The sequence below is a fragment of the Notolabrus celidotus genome, chromosome 20 (assembly GCF_009762535.1).
Source record: "Notolabrus celidotus isolate fNotCel1 chromosome 20, fNotCel1.pri, whole genome shotgun sequence".
Taxonomy (NCBI): domain Eukaryota; kingdom Metazoa; phylum Chordata; class Actinopteri; order Labriformes; family Labridae; genus Notolabrus; species Notolabrus celidotus.
Window position 1 is genome coordinate 15,720,114 of NC_048291.1, and position 25,803 is coordinate 15,745,916.

Consider the following 25,803-nt stretch of genomic DNA (forward strand, 5'->3'; position numbering starts at 1 on the left):
GGATACTTCTGTGCTGTTCATTACCCATTTTAGAGCTTATTATGAACAAAGGAAGCTTTAATACATTTTGCTATTGACTAAGAGCTATGTTTACCCAATTATGCTGAAAACAGACATTTATCAGAGTGGCACTTGTTTGTGCCCACTTTCCTCTTGAATAAATGAACACAGGAGCCTGTGGTGAGGCAGTAACGTTCTCCCCTGGGAGCCTGGTGTCTTGCAGGGCTGTCGATCTGCATGGTGACAAACTGCTGTCCTGGTCGATACTGACTGTTATTGATCAACTGCTGATGATCAATGACTGCCCCATGTCTGTATCGGTACTGTAATGACTGACATTAATGAGCCCCAGTGCTCCTATTATCCCAGCAAACATACTCTCACTTCCTCACACTGTGCGTCTTGCACTCACACTCACTGTGCTGACATACAGAGGCTAATACACAATGTGTTGTTTATTTAATTTGTTTATTAATTACAAAAGAAATCACACACAAACAAGAAGAGCCAGGCACAGTTGCACAAAGGGTAGAAATCTCGCTCTGTGCAGAATGATAAACTGGATCCAAGTCCTCACAGGGGAGAGAAGGGGAGTGAGCGCAGCAGAAGGGGGGAGGCAAGATGAGAGTGGAGGCAAGAGCATATAAGACCAGTGGTGATGTACACTAGCCATATCACTCTCCCTCTTTCCCTCTGGCTCTGAAGCTTTGCAGGAGAGAAGGGAAAGAGAAAGAATGTAAGTGAATAACAGTTTAGGTCTCTGAGGCTGCAGAGCGCTGAGGGCCAGTCTGGGTGCAGTAAAAAGGCAGAGCTGGGAGCAGACTACCACCACACCAACTCTTTTTCTCCTTATGATTCAAACATACAATCACACAGACATACTGAGGGCTTATAACAGACAAGTAATGGAGACGTGAGGAGAAAAGACAAGAGAGGCAGCAGCACAGAGGGGAGCCTGATGGGAAAAGACAAAGAGGAGGGGAGGGTGGAAGGGATGAGGGGGGAGATCAAGCACATAAAAGAGTTGTAATTTGCCTAACGAAAGACGAGAGTGACAGATAGTAGGAAAAGGGTATGTTGAGAGGAGGAGAAAATGATAGGCTAGGGAGCATGTCGACGGGTTAGAAAAGGTTGAAGGAGAAACACAGCACGGATGAAAATGAGAGAAGGTCAGATATGCAAATGCTAAAGGAGACGGAGTAAAGAGAGTGAGAAAAGTGAGTTAATGTGAGAGCTGAAAAGGACATGAGAAGGGGGATAGAAGGATGGGAGTACAGAGTGAAAGGGGAGCTGATGAAGATGAAGGAGGGCCGAGTGGGGAGGGTGGTCTTTAATCAAAATGTTTTTCAATTAATTTTACAATTAGGGCGCTGCTCGTTAGCTTTGGCACACACAAGAGATGACATTGCTAGCAGTGCTATGCGTGTCATTAATATAATGATGACAGATTGGTGCTCCTGTGGGACTGCCTCTGCTCCGTGACAGCTGGGCCCTCCAAACAACGTCACCTGACCAGCATGACATCACCTAACCTCATTCAACATGGCTGCCAGTGGTACAAGGGACACGGCCGGTACACAACAGCCACTGCACATGCACAACAGTCTCTGCCAGGAGGGGCAACGGCAGACAGACAGAGAGGCTGTTTTTTTTTTTTTCCTTCTCCCTCCCACAATCCCTCCCTTCGTCATTCATACAAGGACAAACGACCAAACAAACAGTGAAGGGAAACAAACTCCTGCCCACCTTTTTAACAAAAACATGCCCTAGGTGCATTCGTGTTACAGCAGCGCACTGTATATTGTCTCACACACAATCAATCACTTGAGAAGTAGAAAGCACACACGCAAACACACATACACATACTTAAACACATCCACATATACACACATCCACATACCACACACTCTGCTGGAGCCTGACTCTCTTATACACTGTTGTCATGGCAACCCCATTAAGGGAGGACACTCAGGCTGCAACTCTGGTGAAATCAGCTTGCCTCTCTTCTACCTCTCTCTCTGTCTTTCTCACACACACACATACACATATACACACACACACCTTCCTTTTCTTTCACTGCCAGCCATTTCTATTTGTCTCCCTCCATTACTTTCTCTCCCTCCCCCATTGTCCTTCTCCTTCTATCCTTGCATCACCCTTGGCGCACCTCTCTGCCCGTCTCCCTCCATTACTGTGCTATGTTTTTCATCTTCTCACCTCCCGCCTCCTACTTCCTGGGCGAATGTAAATATGTCATCTCGCTTCTCAAGCCCTCGTTGTGTTTAGATCTCTGACTTTTGGTCGGTCCCCTCCCACACATTCGGAGGACCTTTCTATCCTTCTCTCTGCCTGTCTCTATCTCTCGTCCATCCTTGGAGACACAGAATACATTTGTGATTGAGGCAACCCTCTCTTCTTGTGCCCTCTCCAATTAAAGGAGAGATTTAAAGGGTGAATCAGTCAGAGGGCAGCCTTGGAGGACAGCTTTAATAAGGGCTCCTTTCCGCACCGCTCTCTTTCCAGTCTCTCTCTTTCTCTCTCGTAGGAAGACGGCTTGCCATTTAGCTAGAGCCAGGACAGGAGACAGGAGGAACAGGTTACATGATAACCTCTCTCTGGCTGGAGCATTAAACAGTGGCCCTGCTTTTAAAAGGCCAGCCAACCAACAATGATCAACCTCGATTTGCGGGTGTTTTAACGCACTTAAAACAATCACATAAAAGCAAGCGAGAACTTAACTGCTAAGCCACACATTATTCAGGCTCATGCCTTGAGACTCAGCTGCCACATTAGTTCCAGCAGACATCTCATCCATCTTGGGGCTCATGAGCAGTTGGTGGGCTCACAGTGTAGCTTCACAACTTCATGATATTGATGGGATGGCATGCCTTAACAAATAATGGCCTGTTGTTTAGAAACCATACCGGCTCAGGAAAGATTGCTGAATAAACTCCGCCATCCTCTGTGCAGTTCACACTTATCGCTGTTAGTGCTTGTCCCCACAGATCCACCTGTTTGCCACAAGCCAGAGTATCCAGCCTCAACCCCCACTCACCCTGATCCACTCCAACCCACTTGATGAGCTGGATAACACAGTATGGTGGGAAGCACACACACACACACACACACACACACACACACACACACAGGACACCCCCAGAGAAATAATGTGGAGATACAGCAAGCGAATACAGAGGATAAGCAGCGAGGCCCAGGGCTGGCAGGAGGCCTGCATGATGAGAAGAGATGAAGAATAAAAGAAGGAGGGACAGAGAGAAAAAGGAGAAGGGGAGGACACACAGTGTGTGAGTAAAGAAAGGGAGGTGGATGAATGAATGGGAGATCGAGAGGGACGGGAAGAGCAAGTGGGGGGTAGTCTTCATTAAAGGAGTCAGGGATGTGAGATGTAGGGAGTGAGTAGGTGGTAGGAGAGTGGAGATGAAGGGAGGAGCGGGTAGCGAAGGGAGACTAAGGCATCTGCTGCTGCTCCACACGGATGTTTATACAGCCTGTGGCTTCCTGGGAGACACATAGTAGAACTTCTCTCCCCGGAAGCCGCCTGTCTTCTAACTCTACAGGCCTGTGTGTTTTTGAGTGTGCAGAGAAGTCCAGACACATTTCTACTCTTACTGCTCTTTGCGTGTATTACACACTGGCCAAATGTGCCTGTGGTGCGACTTCGCCTGACTAAGTATAGCATTAGTGTCTCTTTTGCATGTTTGCTAGCTTTCTCTTCCTCATCTCGCCTTTGGTTCCAGTGTAGTGTGAAGAAGCGCGACCCCTTTAGCAGGCTGGTGGTTGTGCTCAGCCCTGGGTGAGAGGGGGGAGGGTTGGGAGTGGATGGAGGGATGGCAGCAAAGAGAAAAGATGAGTGTTTATATTTAGCTCTGTGCACAATCAGTTGGGAGGACAGACTGAAGATTCAAAGCCCTGCTTAGTGCTTGCAGTATGTACTGCTACACACTAACCACAGAGTAGTTGACTTGGAGCACAGAAACTGTGTTCGGGCTAACAGCAGCTCCAGTATGAGAATTGCCTCTCAAAATGGAGAGTCTGCAGCGCAGAGTAGGGAGTTCTGCGTTGCAGCGTGGCTGTTATGAATATTTGAAGCAGCCATATCGCTAGGCTCCTGGTTGTTGCTTGAGGGGGAAAACATGGGCGCGGGCACAGAGCGGTTGGCAGTGCAGAGAGGCCGAGATAGAGGGGGGTGGTGGGCAGTGGCGAAGGCAGCGGCCCGTCCTGAGGCTGGCAGCAGGCGGCTCAGTGAGTGAAAGCAGGGCAGGTCATGTGTGGGTGGGGAGGCGGGACTCTCCTGCTGCTGAGACAGATGCCACGGTTGTTAGGCTTAATTTCTTCTGCCAAGCACCACCCCACACTGGCCAAAAACAAACTCAAATGCTCGTGGCCAGTGTTTGTCTGTTTGTGTCAATAGAGAAAAAGAGCACTGTTTGATTCGGTATCAGGCTCTTCCAGGAGCACACACAAGCAAAGAAGAAATCGCCTACTGTCCAGTCATACCACCTCCTATGTCCTCCTCTCTTCACTGAGCCTCTTTCTCACTCCTATCACCATTTCTCACCATCCATCTCCCTGTCTCTTTTTAGTATGTCTCGCTCTTTCTCTCTCCATCTTACTCCATCTTTCCCTCTGCAGCAAACCTGGCTCCCACTGCAGTGAAAAAGACATGAAAAAGGCAGAGAGGGTGGGGACAGACTGAGAGAGAGAGAGAGAGAGAGAGAGAGAGAGAGAGAGAGAGAGAAAGAGAAGTGAGAGATGAAGAAAGAGCAGTGTGGTATTTGGCTCAGTGTTGCATTATTGGCCCGGGTTGATCTGATCTGAGCAGATTACAGGAATACAATACTAACAAATCACCGCTCTGCCTCCTGAGCCTCACACCCCTTCAATCGCACGCTAACAACACACAAAACGTTAACACTCACACACATGAACACACACAAAAAAAAAATTGCACCCTCCACTGAGCCGACACCTGTGGCCTGTCTAGCCATCCTGTAGCTGCTGCTCTTTATAGCTTACACGACATACAACACTTGAGTGCACACGTCATTCACCACTCCACTGCTTTTCTTGACAAGAGGCATCACCCATGCAGCAAGACATAATTAACTCTCAACTAATAATGACTTAAATTAATACAAGGACAAGAAAGACAGGTTCTTAAAGCTGAATGCATTCAAACTAACACACTCAGAGTCGTCACCTCCACAGCTCTCTTTATCTCTCTTTACTCATCTCTTCTCTCAGCTGGGTTGGAGGCTGTGGGGGCGGGGGCGGGGCAGCAGTCTGTGCCAAGGCCAGTGCGACATGTTTTAGCTCTTTACTTGCACATTAATTCAAGTATTGATTATGTTTGTGTTAAGCGCGAGGGAAAAGAGAGCAGGGAAGTCAGAAAAACAGCAAACAGAATTCATCAGAAACAACAGGCGCAGTTGCCATTCAGGAAATAGAAATGCAGTTTGCACATTCACACACACACACACACACACACACACACACACACACACACACACACACACACACACACACACACACACAGACACACACAGAGACACACACACACACACACACACAGAGACACACACACACACACACACACACACACACACACACAGAGACATGCAGGCACGCACCTCTCGACTTCTAAGGATGAACACGTCATGCATACACTCGCACACCTATACATTTGAAGAAAGACTGAAAGCATCACAACAGCCTTCAAACCTGGCTCCCACCGCATCCCACTGACAAACAAACAAACACACACACAGACACACTCACACAACCTCCACCACCACACTCATTTCATGTGCAGCACAGCAGGTCTTTGAATGCCAATCCATAAACATTGATTCACACTTCGACAGCACTTATTCATTTATCTGTTTACTCATTCACTCTCTTATACATGTCACGTCAAAGAAGTGCCAGCTGCTGTGGCTGCTGTCTGGTAATTGATTGACTCATGTAGAATTTTATTTCATTTTTGTTCTCATGGGACACAAAAAATGAAAGTAAAGTTTCAGTTGTTCGTTATAGAAGACTGAAATGCTCCTGTGTACTTTTCCATCAATAAAAAAATCACTGTCTATCTCCTGCTGTAGTTCTGAACTGAGATCTACTGTTGACTGGTTGTCACTGTAAGATTTCTTAAAGAAAACAGAAAGAAACTGTGGCACAAATACATTATAGAGCTTAAAAAACCCCAGAGAAACTGTTGCACATTCACATCTTAATACAAATGATACTCTTGCCATTGTGCAGCACAGCAGTAATCTCTCTCACACACACACACACATATACGCACAATAGTGAAAGCGCAACCAAAGCACGTCATGGTGTCTTGGTGGTAGACAGGCTTTGGAGACAACAACGGTGAAAATTAAATTCCATTTAAGGCTAATCCCATTTCCAAACTCTGCAGAGTCTCAGTGCCATTGTGACAGTCAAGGAAATCTCTCTCAATTGTTCCATTGCAGGGAATTGATGGTGAAATGCGATATACAGCATAAATAATGGAGCTTGATCACCAAGAGACTGGTTCTGAAGGAGACTACGACAGGGTCAGACAAGCATGCTGCAGCCAAGGGTGGTGGAGAGGCCACGAGACAGAGCCATGCCAGAGGAGAAGGTGAGAGAGAGACTCAGGATTTTAGAGGGGACAGCAAACAATGTGTGTGCATTTACACCATGCTAATTCTCCTGACATTTCACGGGAAGTATTGTTTTGCTGCTGCTACGTTGACAGAGATGAGGTGACACCAGTGTCGCACACACGTAAACAAACTTGTTCAGACTTCTTGCCGTGGAAAGTGAATCAGCCAGTGGCATCTGAATGGATATTGAGGAAGAAGAAATGATCTTGCATGCTCTCTAGTAACAGCTCCTCTCTAATCGAGCACTGGCATTGTGTAGTGTTGCTCTCCCTATGAGAGTAAACATGCTCATTTAGTGCATGGAACAAAAGAGTTCCATGTTACAGTATGTCAACAAAGTTGGAATTATTATTTAATAGAGCGTAATATCAATTAAAGATACTGACCCTAACTTTGGTACCCTGAAGATGACAAGAGGGGAGGACAGAGGATCTACCCTCAAGTATGAAACGCAGAGCAATCCCACTTGATTACACAGAACGTGAAATTGGGTGTTCAAATGTAGCTGCAATTATGTGCCAAAGAGACTGGAGAGATGCTCATCCCTTTGGGCTCATCTGAGCAGAAACATCAGAAGACTGACACATAGAGATAGACGTGCAAACACCATCCACCTACTTCTCAGATTTGCATTCATTTCACATCCAAGTGGAATTTCACATCCAAGTTTACAGTCGGTTCACGTCCCAGCTGGCACTCAAACTCAGCCACTTGTGCATGCAGCTTGTATTCGCGGGTCAATGTGGTTAAAGCTGACACTTTATGTCAACACACCCATCACTAACCCCCATTACTTGCTCACTTAGTCTCTTTCATCATGCTTCACTCATTCATTGGCCCGCATGAGCATACGTGCATCAACACCCACGCGCCCTGCACAAACACACAGCCATCACCGACGTGTTTGTTCAGCAATTTGTTCGTTTGCTCAGGCATTCACTGCATCACAATAGTCTCACCCACTCATTCCACACTCGTTCATGGTCTCAGCCACTTGTGCTCTCTTTGCTCTCTTCTGGTCCCCAGTCTCTTCCACCACTTCTCAGTCACATGATCACTTTTGCTCCCACTCCTTCACTCCTCACCCATTGTTCCTCTTCACACTCTTTCTCTCTCTTTCTGCTCCTCTCCCACTGTCTCTGTCACACACTACACCTCCACTCGGTTCTTCCCCTTCATTAACCCTCTGGATGACACCGTCCTTGCACCTAGCCTCTCAGCTCATCCTCCATAACTCTCTCTGGCTTGGACCGCTGTCTCCCTTTCTGAATAGTTTGCCTCCACCCATTCCAATAAAAGATTTAAGAGCTCCTTTAAGTGCTAATCAGGTTGTCATCCGTGCAGCCAAAATCAGAGGGTTGATAAATAAAGGCTTGTCTCTGTTAGCTAGCGGCTCACTGTGTTTAAATAGGTGACACCGGAGTGCATCCTGAGCAAACCAGATCGATGCCAGAACCCCTGGGGTCCCCTGAAACGGCAAACAGAGACAAAGCTTAGCTCGCTAATAATGCAGGGATGGGCAGCTTGCTCCCTATTTTCAGGGGAACTCTCACCGGGCTTGTCCTCCACTCCCCCTCATTTTTTTTTTCTTCTCCCATCAAGACAGTCCTTTTCAACACGCCAGTTGGCCCAATTGCATAAACATAGAGACTCAAAACCTTTATTTCCCTATATTAAGCAGGAGGTTAAGCTGGTGCACTGAGGGAAGTGCATTAAAATATAGCAACAGACACAACAATTACTTCTATCTTCAGTCCCAAAACAGCACACTCTCTGCTGTCTAATCATCCCATCACATAGCACTGTGGCCAATTTGCCGCCATGCCCAATCTCTCCTCCACACTCAACTGCTCGCCGTCATTTGAAATAGCAAATCACCAGCCCTCGCTGTCACCCGCCATGCCATATCACCAAAACTCCCGCCTTTGTCCAATATATTCACCACTGAGCCCGGCTTGAAAGACATGTGCTGTCAATGACCCCTGCCTACACAGAACTACAACACCATGCCCCTCCTACACTCTTCTCACCCTGCGTCCACTCACACTCCCTCCCATGAAAGCTCTTCGGCCTGCAATGGCAATTTAGAGGTCCACCTCTCCCTCGGTGGTTCCTTTCCCCATGCTTTGATTTTCTGTCCATCAAGGGGGCGTGGATTAGCGCTCTCTTGTTTATCTGCTCGTCAGTTTTATCTATCTATCACTAAGCCATCCGTTGGGCTGCAGCGGCCTCAGCACTGCATTAATCCCCTATCAGCCAGCCAGCCATCCATCACCCTGCTGTCTATCACGTCAGATCCATCATCCGCCCATCTGTCTCACACCGCCCGTGCTCGGAGATGATCTCCTCGGAGAGCCCTACGAGCGAGTCACTGAGGGTGGAGGGGACAGCGGGGCAGGAGGAAATTAGAGGGAAATGCAAAAACACAAGACAGGGGAGAGGGAGAGAAGATTATACTCCGCTCTTCCCTTCCCCTCTGCCTCTCTAAGCTGGCATCCTGCTGAAAGCTTTCTCTTCATGTCACTACATGCTTATTAGCTGTTGTATTTGTTTCCTTGTAATTTGTTTGTTTTCCTCGCCTGCTAATTCCAGCCAGTGAGAGAGGTGCCAGCAGTGGGAGAGATAGCTGGTGGGGACGGGGGTCATAAATCCCATAAAACCCCGATGCAGTGAGCATCCCTGGCCCCTCCTTCTCCACATTGTTTGAGCAAGGAGGGGATATTGTCTAAAGCCCTGGGCTTTGAAACAGCTCAATATCTGGGTTCATCAGGGGTCATTTGTATTTCCATCCATATCTGCTACAATCGGAAGTTGAGGGAGGCGGACATGGGCAGGAGACAAGCTGAGTGTGGTGTAGGGCAAACATTAGTGCAGTTGCAGAGGAAGGAGAGTCTGAACAGGTGCATGTAAGGGCAGGGATCAGGGGCAGGAGAGTATTAACAGGTACACATTAGCAGAACCCATGAGTATAAAGACGTTCAGGTATGTACGTGGGCTGCGGCACTGCAATTATTTAGACAAGTCAACAAATACAGTCTGTGAGGGTGAGAGAGACTCTTTTCAGAGGGTTGTACAAAGAGCACAATGGGGTTAATGTAAATACTTCTACTCTGCAAAACAGACAGAGAAGAAGCTGGTTAACAGAAAGAAAACCCGAAACTCTATTGTGAATGTGAGTACTGAAAGTAGTAGATCAGTGGGGAACAGTTCATTTAAATACACTCTATAACCTGTTTACTGTGAATCACCTCAGGCGATTGTATTATCATGGTTTCCAGTAACTCGATTTGCTCAGTACACTGTGTTTACATGATTTATTTGATGCTAAGTAGCCGAGCAAAACATCTTTTTAGTACCACAAGGAAAATGAGGGGCTGTGTGTCGATGTTTTGTTATGATGATGACTTTACAGAAGCCTGTAACACCGACTCTGTCACTCGCAGAGAAAGATGTAACATAAAAGACGACTCTGCTGTCGCCCTGAGAGAGTGTGCTTCTCTGTCTTTGTATTGCAATGCTAGCCATGCTGCTGTCTGTGCAGAAATAAACAGGGGTGTGTCCAGGTTTTTTGAATTGGGTGGCCAAGCTGAGGCACTGGCTTTTGTAGGGGTGGCATGAAGTATGCACACACACATTTATTTACCCTATCATCTCCACTAACCATATCTACTTTACCTAACATTAATGTAACCACAAGATGTTATGTCCAGGTGTATTTTATTTTATTTTATTTTAAAAAGTAACATAACAGAGTGGGAAAAATAAAATATTTTTGCTTGTGTTCACCTGATCTCGTTAACTCTACCTTATTTTTAACTTTTCTTTCCACTGTTTCTTATTTTATACATTTTACTGTGTTGATTTTCTTTTATTTTAAGTATTTTATTCATAATCATGACTTTTATAATTTTACCATTGCTGTTATTTTCTGTCCGTTATTCTTTGAAGCACTTTGGGCTGCATGTTTTTATGTATGAAATTTGCTATTTAAATAAAGTTGAGTTGAGTTGGGTTGAATCTTAAAGGACTGAAGAAGAAGATATTTCTCCTAAATCGCAGCTTTGAATTGATGTGTGTGTCAGAGTACAGCCAGAAGGGATTGATTTTGGGATCAGACAATTTAGTGATTCCTTTCAAATTCTGTATTTAACTCAACTAAAATAATCCAGTTTAACACGTTTACATGATAACTGCAATGATTTGACAACTGCCTTGAAATGGTTAAAATCCAATTTCTGGTATTCATGTATACTCCTCCAGCAAACAAAGTTCTGTGATAGAAATTCAAATTCAAATTTTATTTCCTCACATGCATTTTAAGAATTTATGTATCCAAATCTCGTACTTCAAAACATTATCCTTTTGAGCAAAGTATCTTAAGTTGTTCAGCTTATTAACTATTTACATATAATATAATGCACAGCAGAAATGCCAGTGGAATACAGAGTGTTGCCCTTTGCAGTTCTTTGAACTTGTATGGTAATTATAACCTGAGCTGCAGCCCATGCCATATGATTAAATAAACATGTGGAGTAGGAGTTTTAATTTCTGCTGTTATTCATTACTTTATAAGTTTGCCCTCCAGTAACAAGCTAACACTGCTCTTGTTGGCCTTTCACCCAGAATTAAAAACAGCTTTCAGGACCAGCAACAGTAACGGCATACAGTTTTAGGATGGTTATGCACACTTCTTCCTGGCCCACACTAAAATATTTTTAAACCGTATCAGATGTTGAAAATGGGACAGAACCACAATCTGATGACAAACAATGACAGATTTAACATTGTCATTCTTATAGTGTGTAAAGTTCAAGGATATGACCAACACAGGCTAACATTAACCATAATTCCACTCTAAAAACAGAAAAATCTTGCAAAATATCTTGTAGTCAAATGTGACTGGTACATTCATGCAGTTTGAAAGGACTCTAGATTGATTATGGTATATTTTACAGTGTGGGCACTTGTGTTATTGCCACAAATCAACAAGTTGGATATTCATTTTTTGACACCCATCTAAGTTTGTGCTTCATGTTCTCTGTTATCAATAGATGCATTTCTTGTGCTTTCTTCCTCACCGGGTTGCTTCCAAGATGATAATTGTTTCATTTCACATGATAATCCACAGAGCTCGTTCTCAGCTGTACACAAAGTTCCCCAACACAACAAGATATCTGATCGTAACTGCTAAATATGTTTGAACATTTACAGTTTCAAATCAGTGCAGCCATGATAGTCTTCCAAAAAGATTGGGGAAGTAAATCTCAAGGAACATCAAAAATATTGTGACCTTTTTGTAAGAAAGGGGTGAAACGGGTTGAAAATCATTCTAATTATCATGTAGTATGGACCGCACCATACCTATATCAGATGTTTTTAACCTGTTTACTAATATAGTCATGTGAGATTTCGGCTTGGTTTGAATAAAGTCTTGTCAATGGGTCTCTGAATATGAACGGCCTCGAATTTACAGCTTTGATTCTCCTCTGTGTAATATCGGCATCTGTGGTCCTCCTTTACACATTGAATAAGAGGAAAAAGATGTGTCAAGGTTCTGCTTTTCTTAATAATGAGTCTAAACAAACATCTCCACACAAATGTTCTCCTTCCACATGCAGCTGAATCAGATGAGACAGCTGTCAGAAAGCATCCATATCCATCCTGAGTTAGCTCTAATTGGAGAACTACTCTTCTCCTCTGGCCCTATTTGACAGATACTGCTCAATCACCACACCAGTGCTGAACACCGCTCCAGCCTGGCAATATATGAGCTGCAATTACAAAAGGCTGTTACACAATGACACCACACACACTGCACACATTTCAGCACAGTCACACACACGAAATACTGTACGTCTCCGTGTCTGTGAGAAAGTGTGAGTGTGTGCATGTTCATGTGTGTGTTAATGGTGAGTGTACATGTGCTAAGCCTGCATCTGAGAGTTTATTACATAAAATAACAGCATGGAGAAAAGATATAACGGTATAGCAATGAAGGGGTGAAACCTGCAGTCCATAAAAGATGCAATTACAAGTTACACAAATATGCAAGGCAGGAAAGAGAGAGACACAAACATAAACACTCGCACAGCAGCAACAACACACACCTACATTATTTCGTACACACTGAATTAATCAGCTCTAAGACAAATAGCTGAATAAATACTGTGGATAACCAGATCAATATTGTACACTCAATTCATCTGAGTTCACAAAGATGTCAAATTCTGCATAGTTCCACATCGCACTGATTAAACTGGCACCACATTAATTCAGTAAATCAATAAAACCAATCTTTCAAATAAATCAAGCCGCATGGACGGCTAAAGCCAATTGGAGGGCAAGAACACATTAAAACTCCCTTGCTCCAACTGCATATCTATGTCAAGCAGGCGGCACACTGATTTGCTGTGTGGATTCCACAATTTGTGGAATGAAAACGATTAATCCATGAAACAATAACCAGGGTGCCAAGAAGGCACATGGTAATTCTATAATGATCAAAGACTCAATTAAATCCGTTTCCATTCTGTTCCCTAAATGCCTTACGTCTGTGGCTGCACTGCAAATGTGGGTGTGTCTGTGTGCTTTTGGTGGTCACTTTATGCCTCGTGTGAGTGTGTGTGTCTTTTTTGTCTTGGCACCGTGAGGTGACCAGAGGTTAAGCTGTGGTCTGTTGAGTGTCTTTTGTGGTTAGATGACGTATGACATGTGGTTCATGTTCATACTCTAATAGCACCACAGGGTGGGAGAAAAAGTGGTGTGATAGTAATGGTTATTGGATTATAAGCACATTCATATCCTGACAGACAAGCCGATGTACATTGTAAGAAATCTGTCCTTCAACCTCAGGCTTTTATGATGGCCATCAATGTGATTTTTTTCTTTCACAAAAGATTCCCCATTCCTTTGCCCCTGGTTCAAATTAAGTAGCAAAGCATGTGGTTTAAAAAATGCTCACCAGCATGTAGGTTTTAGAGACAAACTGAAAATACTTCACATTACCGGGAAAGGCTTGCTGAGCATGCATGGTCATTTTTAGCAGCATCTTACTCACACATACCTGGGTGCCAGAGGACAACCATTAGTTACATTTAAAATTGTTTGGGTGTGTGTGTGTGTGTGTGTGTGTGTGTGTGTGTGTGTGTGTGTGTGTGTGTGTGTGTGTGTGTGCGCGTGCATGCGTGCGTGCATGCGTGCGTGCATGCGTGCGTGCATGCGTGCGTGCATGTGTGCATGTGTGCATGTGTGCGAGGGGGGCGGGGGGTTCATTGGATGTTTCAAAATTTGAGAACATGTATAGCTAAATCAGCAACACTCCAAGGGGAGGATAAGTCAGCAACATGTTCATCATTACTGAGCCAGATGCTACTTCATATGTGTCAATACATTCCAAATATGTATGATAAAAATAATACTTAACATCTTTGTGGGCTTGAAGGGAGCTTTGAAGGCATGGGATGTAATAATGTGTGCTTTCTTGTAATAATGAACCATAAAACTCTCTCTGCGGTCTGTGTCTCCAAGTCATTAGCATTGCCGGTGTTAATGGTAAGGTTAGACAACAATTGGCCTGGCTTGAACCACAGCCTTTTTAGCGTCATATATTCATGCTAAAAGAAAGGTTTAAGATGGGAGGTCACAGAAAGTCTTGGTTTATTACTTGTAATGGAAAGTAGCCTAGGTCAGAGATCATTTGCGTGACAGTAAAAGGCATGGGGACGAACATACCCATATGATGAGGTATATTTAAAAAAAGGCTTTTGTGACTCAACTCTCCGGGAGGATCTCTGGGGTAAAAAAAAATGAACTGACCGTTGTAACGTTGTAAAGGTTAAAAATTTGAGATGATTAAGTTCTATTACATGAGAAATGAAGCAGTAATCATGACAAGTTGTACGTCCTAGACAAGACTAATCCATTTCATTTTGTTCGCCCTTATTGCAGTGGTTAATTATTTTTTCTTCTAGGATTTATTAACAGTCAGCTCAAGAGATGGAGACAGAGGGGGTAACGACATGCACCAAATCATGCCAGGACTGTAGTCACTGTGCATGGGGCACCTGCTCTACCAACTGAGCCCCACAAGCAACCCTATACTATCAGCTTCCATTATATATGATTCTATTATCTGTTGTTAATGTTTAGTTGTTGTGATGAAAATAAAGTAACAGAGAGAGTTATTTAGATCCTTGCATGAGTAGTTTGATTGTTCTGTGATCTGTTGGTAATGACTTGGGGATCCTGTAGAAGGTTTTGGCTCTGCTTCTTCACTCAGTAACATAGAATGTGTAAATGAATGGATAGAACAAACAGCTATTCCAAGTGAAGCCAGAAATTTTAGAGCTCCCTCTAGTGACTGGCTGCAGTATTAGACTTATAGCATGCCTCCACAATGCTCCTTTATAATAGATGGAACAAGAGTTAAGTTAGGAAACTGAAATAAACAAAATATTTATTTTTCTCTAACAAGCTTTCTGTCATAGCAGTATGTCTCCATCATGCCGGTTCATGTGTAAGTGTTCAATAAACATTTCATCGCCATGAGTGTCTGCTTCAAATAAACACAAGAATCTGTTCTGCTGTGGACTACGAACTTCAGGAATATTTGACTTGTACCGGCAAGTTAAATGTGTGTTTTTGGTTATAGCAGGAGGGCGTAACGTTAGCCCTGTGGCTTCCCCATCCTAACATATTGTGCATGCCTTTGCTCAACCAGCATATTTTAGCATCCATCAAATTTATGTTTGGCTTCATATCTCACAATTGGAGGAGTGAGGAGCATTGTGTCCATCCTAATATACAGTTAATGCTAAATAGAGACCACAGCAGGAAAGAGCTGCTTAGCGGTGGTTTCCCTCGTTATCATCTCACTACTATTCCCACTATTTAAGCTAATTTCTGTACACAAAACACAGAATAGTTGTGGACAAATACTGGAAGTTGTCATTTTGTTTATTTCAAGTTATGTGAAATTTTTTTTTTTTTAATGGAAGCTCTTAAAAGATTTGCTTAAATTTGATTTGATGTTTGAGCTATGGGAGACCACAAAACTGCACTTCTGTCCTTAACTGCTCAGCATCTGATCATGCACTAGACACAGTTGCAGTTGTATACTTGTAATGTAAGATGAATATGTTAATTTTGCCCTTTGACAGTTCATATGGCAGAAGTAATAAATTAATGAATGAATAATAAGCTAGCAGGTCAAAAATATGATTAATTATTTATATGTTGCGAAATGTTTATGGTAGTACTTGCGGTTCTGGAACAGAGTGGAGTACTGAATGTGTTAATTAAAACATGGTTTGTTCATTGCAGCAGGTATTCAAATACAACTCAACAGGAAAGTGAAAGCAAGAGCTACATGTGCAAGTTTTCTCTCATTCTAATCTCATTCATTTCCCCGATTTAAAACTTCTGTGATGAATTTTAGGTTTGTGTTGATTTTGGTTCCCCCTGGTGGACAAATGGAACCTCATCTCTATGCTAATCTTATCCTAAACATAATAAGTGATTTTAAAGATTTTTTTTCTTTTTTTTTACTAAAACTCTTGTACTGCTTCTTTGAACAGTCATAAACATCACTCACTATGCATCGTGGTCATGAAAAATGCAGAAAACTGCTCTCTTCAGCATACTGTAAATCAATTTGACACCTACCCCCCAGCAGCATTCAAAGGCATTAAAAATAACTGTATGAAAATGATTATATATGTTGCGGATGGTTGTTTGCTTTTTTACCTCATATAGAGGCAGTATTAAAAAGAAACATTATTATTTCAGTGTCTTTCATAACCAGCTAAACACTCCTCACAAGAGATTTAACGGCATCACATAATGACCATGAGCTTTACATTATAAATATTTGAGGTACTTATCTTAGTTGTACCAACATAAAATGGGCTTTAGAAAGTTAATCCTTTCTCTGCCAAACAGAGCAGAATTTGTAAAGTACCCAAAACTTTCCTACAAAAACAGCTAATGAAAAAGTTATGAAATCAAACTCCTTCAGCCCACAGCTTGATCTCCCTAATTGAATACAGCAAAGCTGGAGCATTATTTGCCTGATCACGAACCCATGCGCTAAATGATAAGTCTCATTGTACTCAGACTATTTGCAGCGCATAGATTCATTTTGCACAATATGGCCGAACTCACACTCACATTATAATACTGGTGTTGCAGAGGGTTTATTAAATAACAGCTGCAAAAGGTTAATACACCGTGGCGTTCATTCACTTTGTTGCACGGTGTCAGAGAGGTGAACCTATGTTACCACAAGTGTGCTGACTATTTTCCTGTGGTTTGTGTCCATATGTGCAGAGGAGCAGAGGGCAGGAGGATTGGAGAAGTGCGGCACGGGGCAGTCTCAGGTGAGACATGCATAGTCCCAACATAATTATAATCCTTAATTAATCCACTCCGGATGCTCCCAATACCCCCCCCCCACACACACACACACACACACACACACACACACACACACACACACACACACACACACACACCTTCTCTATCTCTAAGTCCATTGCTCTAGGTGTTTATGGACTTTTTCCATCACAGTGCACCTCCCCCCTCTCTGTCTCATCCGGCATCTGCCTACTGTATGTATAATGCTCTAGGTGTTTTTGCAGCTGTTTATGAATATACGTGCCCTTTCACACCTCTGTCTGAGAGCTGCACCCCCTTCTTTTCTGTACTTGCTTTGCTCTATCTGACATCTCTTGGCAGACAGGCAAACAAACATCTTCTTTAGGTCCTGTGTTTTGTTGGTTGGTCGTCTCACTACTCATAGCATGGACCCATACATACATAAACAAGCAGACAAACACGCACACACACAAACATGCGCACAACAGTCCAACACCATATGCTCTGTGGGGATTACTCCTGACACAAATATGAACCAACCTGAGCCGTCCTCTGTGGAGTGACTCAGGTGAGTCTCAGGTGAGCATCACTGCTTGTAGGGGCCAGACAGCCTGACGCATTCATAAGCAAACACAGACGCATTTACAAGCACACACAGACAGAGTTCCTGTTTATATACACGTCCCTCCTAATTCTGCCGCCTGAGCTAACATGTTTATAGCTCAGCCGATGTCGAGTAAGTCCTGTATTAGTCACTGAGTCTGAGGGCCCAGTGGCAGAAAGCGTGAATTTGACGTGATAAACGATGGTGTAATGAAGGAACACTGGACTCATGCAGTGGCACATGAAGCTTTTGTACATGGCACTAAGCTGCAGGTAATGAGGAAAAAGGTGTCAGTATTGACGCTGGGAGAGTGAGAGTGCCAGGTGTGAGAAGGAGCGGCGACATCTCCTGCCATTACCACTCAGTCTCCCCCTTAGTCCGCTCCGGCCGAGCCAATTAGATAGCTTCATCCGCCACTATGGTCTGCACCCTCAGTCAAGCTATCAGAAAAACATAAGGATTGATTGGACAAGCTATTAGGTCAATTGATCCCTGTTTCCTTTCATCTGTGTGCTCCTCCTTTCTCAGATGGACAGATAGGACGTGGAAAAGCTTCTGCAATTACCTGAGAACAAAAGTTCAACTAATATGGCCTGATGAACCTCTCTTCATCTTTTTCAATGTGAGGGTCCTTTTTTCCACGTCTTCCTCTTTTTCTTTGGTTATTTGAGTTTTGTGTTAATTTAGCTCCCGATTTATGTAAAAGCATATCATAATCAACAGAAACAAAGATGTTCTCGTTTGAACATGTTTGCTTCCTGGAGTATATCAGCATGCAGACGTGTCTCTGATTGTTTGTGTGCTTTTCTGTAGGTACAAAGGGATCAGAATTGATTGTGCAGTGTTAAAAGATTGCCATTATACACCCCTTGACAGAAGCTGGCATGACTGATTTCCTAAAATGTCAGACAACCAACAGGCTGAGATTATATTGATTTATGATCATTATTCTCGAGTGCCTTCAAAATTGTATCCTGGCACAGAGCCTTGAAAACCCATTAAATACATGTTTAGAAATGAAAACTGACAAAAACAGAATGAGCTGATAACTGGTGTTTGAAGTCGCTTTTAACAACATGAATAGGAAAATCAGGCAGGCTCAAAAGGGCAATCAGAGCCAACCATTTGAAACACTGGTTGGAATTTGGTTCTAAATGCAGTGACGCATTTTTTAAATGCCAATTCTGAGCCTCCTTCCCTCTGACAATTATCTCTGTAAATCCAAATGAATTGCTGGTGAGGCTGATTGGTCACATTGATTGAGCATCCCAGAGTCTTTTCACTGCTGTACACCAAGTCGTCTCTCAGTCGATTGACACAACCCAAATACACCAGGCACTCAATCCAATGTGTTGCTACATGGGCCCATCCAGCTAATTTAACACCCACTCCATTTATGAAAAAGAGTCCTCATCGATTTTTTCTGTCCATGTGCTCTTGTTGCTCCTGTTCATTTTCGCCATCCCGGCGCCTACACAGGCTCAAGCCTGGCAGCAACTGAATTGAATTAGTATGTGGTGAGGTTCCTATAAGATTGGCTCCTCAAAGCCCACACCTTCAGCCTCTCTCCAGATGTAGGAGACCATAGAGCCTGCAGTTACATACTGCTGCATACACAAAGAACTCCACAGCACAATAGCCACAGGGTTAAAACTGGACACACACTGCAAAGACAATTCCTGCTTGTTGCCCATTGCCCCACTCTCCATACACTTTAACCTTTTCTATTTCATTTCCATCTCTTTGTCCCTCTTTTTCCAATCCATTATTTCATGGTCATGCTCCAAAAATGTAATCTAGCATTAAGTAGAAAACAGTCAACACATTACGAATAGCCCGAGAAAACATAATAGGGTTTTCAGAATGCAATAATTAGTCCAACAACAGCAGTTTAAAACCATTTCCAGTGTGTTTTGTCTGCAGTGGTAAAACAGTGAACCACAATAACTGGTATTATAATCATAATGGCTTTCCTGTCAGGACAAGTCTTATCAGGCTGCTGACAACCACAGAGCTGCTGCTATCAGGTGAACAGAGCTGCATATGAAGGGAGGCAGGAAGGAAAAGCTACCTGCTACTACACGATAGTTTCCGAGCCAATCCAGCATTAAACTGTCCAACAAATGAAGCATTTTGACCAAACTGAAAAGAATCAAAAAGATTAGCCTCTGCCTATAAACAAGTGGTACATGGGTACAGACTCGCACCTTAAAGGACACTCTGAAAAAAGCATTTATTGTAGCACCGAAACTTTCATCACTATATCAGCCTACACTCTGATGAGAGGGAAGAGCTTTCTTACTATGCTATAATGAATCTACAAAAGACTTTGTGTCATCAACACATTCTGATAACAATGTTAACAAATTTGGATCTATTTCTTTCAAATGTCAGAAAATATGTAAAAGTGGGTAGGCAAATGTTGTTCCAAATGTTTGCAGAAAAGGTTGGAACGGGTAGCACAGTTGGAAACATTATTTTGAGAGTGATATCAAAATTGAATTTAAAAAAAAGGTCTAAAATGTAGCACCCAAATTCAACTGAATCAATTAATCGTATCATAATTGCAAATAATCTGCTGAATTACAGTAATCAATACGGACCTCATGCATGACTGCTCAAAGTCCTGCACAATGGACTGTGAGGAGCCGAGTGTTAGTCTTGCATTGCTTGTAGTTCTAATCGAATTTCATATCTGGCAACCTTTCATCATCAAAAGGCAGCGATGAGATAAAGTTTATCATCAGAGGAATCTTCAGGGTGAGCACTGAAGTCGTTCGCACTGTGACACAAAAGATTATCTAATCGTTCACTCCACAACTGCAGTATGTGTGCACAGCAAGTGTGTATGGAGTGTGTGTGTGTGGTTTGGACTACAACAGCAAACATCTAGATCCTGCTACACAAATGGGCATGAAGTATTTTCAGATTGATATCCATTTTTTGAAAAAGTAGGTTGTACTATTATACACAGATGCAAGATCGATGTTCTCACTGTGACCGAGTTGAAAAACGACTGCATTCTTCCGAAAGGAGGTTAAGTTTTTTTTTTTTTTTTTTCAAAGGAACATGATTGGAAAACAGTCAATTGGCTACACACATACACAATTGAATTGGTTTGTATTCATCCCCCCCCCCCCTTTAATTTCACCTTGTTGCTGAAATTTTACCGGAGCATGTTTTGCCATGACTGGGTTTTTTTTGAGACGTTTGCATAAAAATCTGGTGAAACCCTTCTGACTTACAGGAGGCTTCAATTCAAACAGTACTGCACAAACCCCGACTTTGGTTTTCAGTAATAGTTGTTAGATCTGAATTAGTTTACATCATCTGATACATCAAAGTGATGAGCTAACAATAGGAGTTCGACTATCACTTCAAATGAGAGACCTGAAGAAAACGGGTACTTTTTATCTCAAAGTAGAAAAAAATAATCATACATTAGAATTAGTGTTTCCTTGCAGCCGCTGAATGCAAGGTTTTTTTCTCTTCTATTCAAATTAATTTGTTACCCTTGAACTCACTGATAACTGTTGAGCAATGTGCCGTCACTATAAGTCGCGATTATTTTCATGTCCCACCATGCAGACTCCAAAAGACATCAGTGCCTCTCGCAGGTTAAAGACAAATCCCCTCCAAGTTTCAAAAACCAAAATCCTTGTTTGACACGTAGCATTCAATATGTGTACCTTGCCCTAGTGAACAGCCACGTTTACAAAAAAATAACATTGTGAAATATTACCACAACAACGAAGGCTTTAGCATCTTTTCAAACCCAGAAAATGTTATTCTCCAATTATTCTTCAAACCTACTTACAGAAGATGTAGTGCATTTAGAAGTCCTGGGGGTGTAAATCCTCATAGGTCATTTTCTGAAATTCATATCAGTGCTTTATCTTCCTGCTTATTTTGTATTAACATATTCATTAACCAAAGAGCTACAGGGGGTACATACATACTGCATAACAGAGAGAGTAGTTAAAATGTAAAGAAGCATAAGAGTATACTTTTGGGAGGAAGCATGTTATTCTTGTTCATGATAAGGTATGTGTGTGTGTGTGTTTTCATGTGTGTGCATGCTAAGAGAAAGTGTGCATCTGTGCACAAGTGGTGTACACACATGTGTATGCATATTGGTAAGTCAGAATAATTCAGTAATTTTGAGCAAAGACCGCCAGGCAGGGTCGTATGCAGCATTTCCTCCAAACTTCCAAACAAGGAGCTTGAATCCTGACCACAGTACTCACAGCCTCCTGAAATGCTGTACTTGCACTGAAATAAATCTAATTATGATTAGTGACTTATTAAAAGTCTGACGATCATTAATGCCATGCTAATGTATGACTATTATTCACCCATTGAAAGGCGAGAATAATTTTTCTGATGGTGATGTGACACACAGACAAGGGGGAAATAAATCCTTCTGTCTTCCCGGGGAGAGTGTTTGGCAGTAAACCAATTCCAAGTCTGGCTTCTTGAATGCCCAGATAACGCAATCAGACAGTTGCAATATTGCTGTTTTACCACCTGAAGAATTTGAATTTCATTCAGCCCCCTTCAGAATAGTAGACATGCCAATTTTTTTCCCCAAGAACTGGCAGGACAAACACAAAGCACTCCGGTGAAATGAGGATAAGGCTTTCCAGCAGAAAATAACTGTTTTTGGAGTCTTTCTAGTCCACCTCCTCCGGTTCAATTTTATCCGAATAATAACACACAAAGACAAAAGGTTTAATTTCTTCCATCACTACTGCAATGTAGGCTGTGGATGCATTTTTATTAGATGTTTCATTATTAAATTGGGAATTAGTTTGGCATAGTAACAACATGAGGCCATCTCAGTTTTCATCATATGATCCCCAAAACATTACGGGGTCACAATTGATAAAAGAGGATAAATTGGGGATCTTCCTGCTGTTGTTTTCATCTGTAGTAACGTTGTACATTTATTATTTAGGACGCGAGGCATTCCTGTTGTCTACTTGGGATTTAGGACAGGCTACATTTGAGGGAAATTAAACCATGTTTACTTTGTTGGGGGGACACAGGAACATTTCTCAAGGACTCATGGGGCCAGCTGGCCTGTAGGTAATGATTTGAGAAGGGACAGGATTAATGGTGGAGACTGGGACGAGAGGGATTGAGCAAAGTAGCTCACTTGGAGGATGAATACTTTGCTCTGATGCATTTATTCCTCTTTATTAAATGAGGTACTTCTCTTCTAGACTTCTATTTGGGAAAAAAAAAAGTAAGCAGCAAGAGGGATGTTTGCTAAAATGTAATTATGTAGCCACTATCAGGGACATCTATTTCCCTTAACATTTGGTTCTTGTTAGGGTGACTTTTATCCATTTGTACCAGAAATCATTACTTCATCACTCACAACATTATTAATTATTTATCACCCTGACAATTCAGCTTGTTTTGAAAGAATCTTAGTCACTTTCCTTTTATGGGACAGGCAAACATTCATTTTCCCAGCTCCCAGACCGTACCTTGTAATTAAAATTGCCAAAATCTATTAGAGTGCAGGCCACAGTGCAATGCATACAGGCCCACAAACGGGAGACCTATTCTCAATCCAAATAATTTAGAACATCCAGAACGCACTTCAAATATAAAGCGACTGCGTAAACACGAACTCCAAGTCTGTCAAAGCATGAAATATCAATAAATAAATCGGCTAACACGCCTGAACACATCACCCTGCCTGATCCTGGGAGCCTGGGTGGTGCACTTTACATGCTATAGTTGCACTGGTATCACATTAAGAACATAAAACATGAAGACTGTGCGTCGTTCCTACCTTGATTCCTCCAATCTCCTTTGCCTTATTTTCTCAGTGTGTCTCATTCATTCTCGCTGCCCTCCTCACTTGCTTCCTTCTCCTTCTCTCCCCCTCTGGTTAGCTCTCGTTTTCTCCCCTCTGGTCCCGTCTTCGTGCGGATGCATAAGAATTAAAAATTAATAGCGTGCTATCTTAAAGACAAACCGCCGAAAACAAGAGAGGGGAAAAATCCACTCGACTACAAACGTGTTAAATGCAGTGGGATGAAAATCCTCACGGACACAGAAGATTCTCGCGAAAATGTGCCCGTGTAGGCATCAAAATAAATAACAGCGACGACACCATTGTCCTTCTTAAAAACAAGAATAAGATTCGAGTCCGTACAGCATCAAGCGGACGCAAATGTCAGATTGTAGTGGGGTAATAACAAAACTGAAGTTGCAGTCGTGTTGTCGGTCCGTCGCTTCTTAGATGGCGAGCATGAGAGCAAATGTGCCGCGGTCGCAAAACGTCTGCCTAAGACAAACAGACACTGGATGTCTGATGTGTAACTGTTCACGGGACGTTTCTCTTTTCAATCTGTAGACTCTTCACCTTCGTGTAGGCTGTAATAAAAAAATCTCTACGGTCTGAAATCATCCGCTGGAATTAGAATAGTCTACTGAGGCCATCTGCGGTAATCTTGTGCGTCCTGACGCACCGAGCGGATCACCCGTTTCTAGTTTCCCTCTTCGTCGGTAGGCAGCGCACACTCTCATCAGGACCATTCACACGGTATGTTCGACCACTGCAGCTCTGCATCAGGCCTATTACAAGCCAGCGCATTCATCATTGCCTTTCACATACAGTTTGGTAGCCTAAAGACAGAGTCAAGACAGTTTTTATAACCAACCCTGACTGAAGGCAGGAAAAATGTGCCACCTCTGCCCGCCCACTAGTTAGATTGCTTCCTCTAAAGGAACAGCACTTTTTGGGATTATTTTTCTTTCCAACTTGCTTAACCAAGATAAGTTTAAGAATTCTTTAGAGGTCCTTAACATGCAAAATGTGTGAAATACAGAGATGTGACTGGTGTGATGCTCTAAAACCTACAGAAAATAGACTGAATACCTGATTTACATAAACGGATTTCACTGTTATTACTCCACAAACTGACACACTAGTTCTGTCTCACATCCTAACTGGTCATACAATACAGCCACTGCTCTGCTGCCTCAATCAAATCCACTCTGAATTTATGTTTGACTCAAATAGGTGTTCCTTTTTTAAAGTAAATATTTTCATAGTAATGAATCTGGTTTTTACCTGATAGCACACAATAAGCAACTAAATCTTTTTACATCTCAAATTGATTTAGTTTATCCTAAAAGACCTAATCAGAGCAGTAATACCATTGAGTAAAGACAACCTAACAACAGGGTTATGGTTGGGACTTTCAAATGTTCTCATTAGTGTTGCAGCCCGGAAACAATGCATCTTTCTAAAGTCAAAACACTGACTCTCAAAAGGGACAAAGTCCTTACAAGATAGCAGTATGGGGGCCAGAGCATGAGCATTTTCTGCACCAATATTGGTGTAGAGAGTATTTCTATGACAGACAAGTTGCTGTAAAACCAAGATGGAGTGCTGCTCTGGGCTGCAAGGGGGTCATAAATTGGATGTTCAGGGCTCTTCAGGTGGGAGCAAAAAATAGAAAATAATCTAAGGAATACAAAGCCATGAACAATTTAAAACGCTTTACAGAAATATGATTCAGCTGTTGGACATCACGTCAGGGGAGGACGCGGAGCAACAGATTTCAGCTGAACAAGAACTCTTTGCATTGGAAGAACCTGTTACAAGTCAGTCTGCTTAACTCCCAGCATGCACCTGACTAAAAAGTGATGCTTTAAACCATGTTGTCAAAACAGAGGCTACTCAGGATAGTTAAATTAAAGTAGTTCAAGAGTCAATCTTTTACCTCTTTACAGCGCACACTCATACGATCCCAAATGTGTACAATCAGAGGGTGTAAACAGCATTAGCTGAATTAGGCTACATGTAATATTGTGATGTACAAATAGGCTACATACCACAAATCCTGCTTTTCCACTGCATCATTTATGTTGTATGTTGTCCCACAGTCCATCATGCATGTATCAGGTACAGTCAAATCTTGATCTCTCGCAGCACCACACTGCATCAACATCACACAGAGAAAAGTGCAGCATTAGAATGAAACCACACAGAGCTACAATAAAAGGTTACAGCATAACATGCAGTTAGATGTGTTCTGTACATTGAGTCGTTGGATACATATCCAGTGTATAGAACCCTCTCATCCCATTCAAATATACCCACAGCCATAGAGCACTTCAATGAAC

General features: G+C 42.7%; 1 long non-coding RNA gene across 2 annotated transcripts; it reads right to left on the reverse strand.

Moving 5' to 3' along the window:
• Nucleotides 1-497: 497 nt before the first annotated feature.
• LOC117831923 lies at nucleotides 498-25,803 on the reverse strand. 2 transcript variants are annotated; one of them, XR_004635105.1, is made up of 4 exons: nucleotides 25,719-25,803; nucleotides 25,513-25,616; nucleotides 23,459-23,588; nucleotides 498-705 (listed from the first exon to the last, which is right to left on the reverse strand). It is a non-coding gene; the product is annotated as an uncharacterized LOC117831923 (long non-coding RNA). The 2 variants fall into 2 exon arrangements; XR_004635106.1 differs by lacking the exon at nucleotides 498-705 and adding an exon at nucleotides 2,109-2,565.